At 34.5% G+C, this 5,315-nt stretch overlaps 1 long non-coding RNA gene across 1 annotated transcript; it reads left to right on the forward strand.

The window, feature by feature from the left end:
• Positions 1 to 2,624: 2,624 nt before the first annotated feature.
• LOC112940378 (uncharacterized) lies at positions 2,625 to 4,510 on the forward strand. Its single transcript, XR_003244450.2, has 3 exons — positions 2,625 to 2,967; positions 3,247 to 3,307; positions 4,313 to 4,510. It is a non-coding gene; the product is annotated as an uncharacterized lncRNA (long non-coding RNA).
• The last annotated feature ends 805 nt before the right edge of the window (positions 4,511 to 5,315 follow it).

Genomic DNA, 5,315 nt, shown 5'->3' on the forward strand with positions numbered 1-5,315 from the left:
AACATGGTTTGTTTTTATGGTTTTGTATCTTATTTTGGCAGAGAAAAAACGTGATAAAGAATAAGAGAGATTGAGCGTGAGAGTGGAGAGATAAACACGAGAGAGTGGGAGTTGTAGGAGGCTTAGGAGTCTAGTTTTAGGACTTAGTCAATAAGGTTTTGTTGATTTAATAAAAAGCTGATTTTTATTTTATTTTAAATCAGATAATGAATAATAATTATTAATTAATTACATTAATTCAATATCTTAAGATAAAAAATCACTTAAATCATTGCTTCCACCTAGGTTCGAACCCAGGTGGAGCAAGACTTCACTTAAAGAGCCCAATTTCTCTCCCCAAAATACCCCTCCACCTTATTAATTAAATAATTAACTGTATATTTATGGTAATTACGATACTACCCTTATCTTGGAAAAAGACCATTTTACCCCTAGACCCTCCAAACCTAAGATTTTCCCTTTTTAAGTTCGGTAAAGACTCATTCAAGTAAATCTTCATATTCGAGAGCCCTACATGGTTGTACAAAACCTTTCAAAGCTCAACTAACTTTCCAAGTTAGTTGGCTTGGCTGTAGCAAGGGTTTTGATGTCTGGTTCTACGTGCATCAATATGTGTGAACCTGTTCTAATCATAGGCATTCTTGACACATTAAGCATTTCTTATGTAAACCATTTTTAGGGTTGTTGCAGCATCTACTTAGCGTTAGATGACTTTTTAAAAGGAGCAAGTAGGTGATGCACCTACTTAGTATTGGTGGACTGAATTACAAAGGAGCAAGTAGGTGATGCACCTACTTAGAATAAGTGGACTGAATTTAAATAAAAAGAGCAAGTAGCTCATGCAGCTACTTAAAAACATTTGGCAGAAACTAAGAAGGTGATGCACATTCTGTCTTAAAAGTAAAGGACCATATTATTTCCAAATTTATTAAAGGGAAAACGTCCAAAAGTGCCTCTAAAGCATCAAAGTTATCATATCTCTTTCATATTCTCCATAAATTACTCCCAAGGAAAGCCATGGAACCTCCAAGAGTTCTCTTCTACAGCTTCATCATTAGATTCTGAAGGAAAGAGGTGTTTTTAAAGTAAAATATGGTAGAACATCTCACATCTTAAGGATTTCAAGTGAATAATCTAATTTAACATCGACATAAGTTATAACGGACAACCTAAACCTTAAAGAATCCAAGTCTTGGCAATTGAGGTTTCTTTCTAGCAAGGTAAGCTGTGGAAATTTTCATCCCTCTCTTGTTCTTACATTATTTGTAAAAGTTTGTATGTGTTAATCAACTGTTAAGTGTTGTCTCTGTATGGTGTGAGCTTGGTGAATATTCAAGAAGGAGGTGCTTGTTTGGACATACATGGAGTGGAGTCCCCTTAAATTTTGATTGTGAGCTTGTTTTGAGAATTTAAATGTTAGTTGGAATTCACAGGGTGTTGATCAGAATTCATATGTTCATCTTGCAATTTCCATATTGTGAGTCTTAGGGACTGTTTTGTGTATTATAAAAATAAGAGGGTCTGGCCAGATATGTAGAGAAGTTATGAAAACTGGTTAGAGGATAGAGCATTGAAATTGTACTGATACACCACTTAATTGAGTGTTACATGATCTTACTTCCTGCCATTCCTTTAAAACTATTTTCTATACATGATTAGGGGAAAATGGATAGAAGAACTCTCGATGGGATCAATTTTAGATATTCTGTGAATTACAGTTTTGGTCTGATCAAGTGATCCAAACTTGTTTAGAAACTAATATTAGTTTTTATCATTTACTCCATTGTAGATAAATAATCTTAAAGGAAGATGGTTAACTCATTGTGATATCCATCGTTGTGCATCAAGGTATGTAAGGCTATTCGATTTCCTATTTCCTTGGTATGAATCCAACACTTGTAAGTTTTCTAAGTGCTCTTGGTAGTAATTGATCCATAAATGCAGTCCGTACACCCTACAAAATTAAAGTGAGCACTTAACTATGAGTTTGTTTATAAATGTGCGTTTTGCTCTATTAAGTGTAAGCATGCAAGGTTTACACTTGTTTCACTGTCAAAGTACCCTTGGCACATATTTCTCTTATATAAGTCAAAGTGATGCTTGATTACACGTGGTGCATATGTTTATAGGATAGATACACGATCTGTCCATATCTTGCGAACTTGCTTCAATAGTCTATTCCGTCATATATGTCATCTTTTCACATGTTCATATTTTCCCTTTATTGGTTATTACTCCCATTGTGTTAGACTATTATGTTGCCTCACAAGATGTCAACTTTCTCTATTGTACATTTATATGTATGTACTTTCTTGGAATATGTGTCGGTACTTAAGTTGAATTTGTCCACATTCTTCCTTGGTTCCACATTCATGTATACCTTGTCTTTGATATTAGTTTGTGAGTATTTGGCTATCATATAGATTTCAAATCTCTTAGCTGAAAGTTATATGTCTTCCCTTCGTATGAGCTTCAATTGAGATGTCAAAAATGCGTACTTAGTCATAGAAGAAGTATTATGCTGCTGTCACATTTGCTTCCACATCATTATCATTATCGTTTTTCCATATTCATATGTCTTCTACTACTGGTTCATAGTTCCAAATCTCAACAATGATTATGACCACTGAAACATCAATCCCAAAGGAGTTACTATCAACAAAAGAACAATCTCAAAAGAGTTATGATTATCCAAAGTACATAGTCTCAAAAGAGTTATGAACATCAAAGCAACAATCTCAAAGATTAAGAAAAATTCTAAGTGAAGAAATTTGTATAATTATGGGTGGCAGCCCAGGTGCAAAGCCTAGCATGGGTCGATCCCAATTGGTATAGATGGGTGGCAGCTCAAGGGTGAAAGAATAGCATGGTCCAATCCCGATTGGTATATGAAGGTGGAAGCTCAGGTGCGAAAGCCTAGCATGAGCCGATCCCAATTTATGGAATTATGAGGACAACATCCCAGAGGTTAGAATGCCTAGCATGGGTCATCCTCTCCTACAAATGATCATCTGGTTATTTCTATCATATGGCTTACAAAAATTATATCTCATTGAAAAAAGTAAAGAAAAGAATATAACATACACAATTCCACAAGTATAAGCAAAGGTGGTCTCTAATCCTTATCTACTGGTATTTGGTTTCACTTGAGCTCTCATGTCACATATGGTTGTATTATGCCTTACGTATTCAGTACATTCTTTCGTACTGATGTCCCTTATTGGGGCGCTGCATTTCATTTTGCAGGTACAAGTATTCAAAAGTAGATCTGCCCAATATAAGCACATGATATACTCAGTTGTTGTTGGTGAGCTTCATGTTGATTCAGGGCTTTGCCGAGTCTTTACTATGCATATTTTCTAAGCATGTATTCCAATAGAGGCTTGTAGACATTGTAAAGCTATCATATGCATTCTACAGACTTGATGGACGAGCTTTCCTTTCTAATGGCAACAAAGAAAAAGAAAGAGATATGTGGCAAAGAATGAATTGATAGAGGTGAAAGTTTAGCTGATATAAAACAAAATCTAAAGGGCTAGGAGCTCTGGCCGGTAATGAAACTAAAGCTTCACGCGGGTCTTACTTTTTTTTCCAACTTTAAAGGGGAATAAAGTATGATTGCATAGTGTAGATAAACTCGTTATCAGGGAATAACAACGACAAGCAGTACGATGAAATCTAATAAAAGGCAGAGTAGGTAGTTTTCAAAAACTAGGCTTGCTTTCTCTGTTGGTTTAATTCGCCACTAGGTGGAATCAGACTATCGACTCTCTATCATAGTTTCACTTCTCACATGTTTGGTTCAGTTAGTTATCATGTGTTGTATATACAACTTTTCATCAGTAATTTGCATTATAGTTTACTTTCTCATCATAGGTTACTTGTAAAGCATGTATCCATAGGGTACTTGACCGCCTCATCTAGGGTTGGGGTATGATAGTATGTATGGTTTTCCTTGTGAACTTAAAGTGATGCACTGCACCAAGTATCAATATAGTGTTACTTGGGAGGTTAATAAGCTAAAAGAAGAAGTTCACCTTAAAGAGGAAAATACTTACAGTAAAATGCTCCCAAATGTAGCTTAAATTCTATGTGTGATTTTATATGTTGTTTGGACTTTGAATATGTCTATATGAAGTATGTGAATGATATAAATGCTATTGTATAAAGGTTTTATGAAATTTTCATAAAAAGGCATGAAGTACGATTTCAAGAAAAATTTCCCTTTTAAATGTATGTTTTTGCATAGTTGCTATACTTAGTGAATTCTTGTACTAATTTAATTCTTCTCTACTTTTTACACAAAGTGTAGGTTATGGAAGCTTAAAGGATGTATCTATTATTGAGGAGGTTTATATGTGATTTCAAAGCTCAAAAAAAGGAATTCTTAAGTCCAAGGATGTCCTATGTTTAGGTTACTGGCAAGTCTTTTATTATTGTACTATATTATAATATAAGGATTATGTACCTAAAGTACTCTTGATGTTGAGTCTAGGATGGAAAAAAGAGACTAGAGTCTTTAACTATGTATATGATATATATATATATATATATATATATATATATGAAGTAATGTAGAGCATATGATGTGCTAAGAAAGTTTTAATTTTTTTCCTAAATTTACCTATGACAATGCGATGAATGATAACTATGGCGTATTTGTCCTTTGAAAGGACAAATACGCCATGTTACTTCCAGGCGCTACTCCCCTGAGGTGACAAACGTGGTATCAGAGCATGAGGTTTATGAAAGTGGTTTTAGGTTCCAAAGTCTCATATTGCCACGTCCAGTCGAGTCTCGATCATCGGTGGTGAGTCGCGACACATCTAGGATGATATAGTTTCCCTTCTTCAACATTCTCATGTCTTTCTATAGAATTTAAATCTATAAGATCTCTCTCTTATGTTGTCTTGTCCGGTGGTCTTTTAGATGTGATTGATTGGGTGAGATGGTATCTCTATATGCTTGATGGAGAAAAGGTGAGTTTTGATGCTTATCTTGGTTTTATGGTTTGATGAGTACGTGTGAAGGTGAATTTTTGCATGCTTTTATTATGTGATGTCAATTATGGCTATGTATGTGAAATATAAGAAATGATAGGTTATGTGGATAGGATGTCCTTCGTGGTTATACATGAAAAGTATGTGAAATGACATGCTTTTTTGATAATTATGTGTTATGATATGGTTCAAGCATGTTAGAAGTTTTTATGGATAAAATGAGTCTCTTTTGGAATAGTGTATTTCTATATGGTTTTGCATGATAGTAGCCTAATGTAATGATTTGAAGTTGAAATGTTTAGTGATCACCTATGT

This window comes from Solanum lycopersicum, chromosome 11, assembly GCF_036512215.1.
Source record: "Solanum lycopersicum chromosome 11, SLM_r2.1".
In the NCBI taxonomy this organism is placed as follows: Eukaryota; Viridiplantae; Streptophyta; class Magnoliopsida; order Solanales; family Solanaceae; genus Solanum; species Solanum lycopersicum.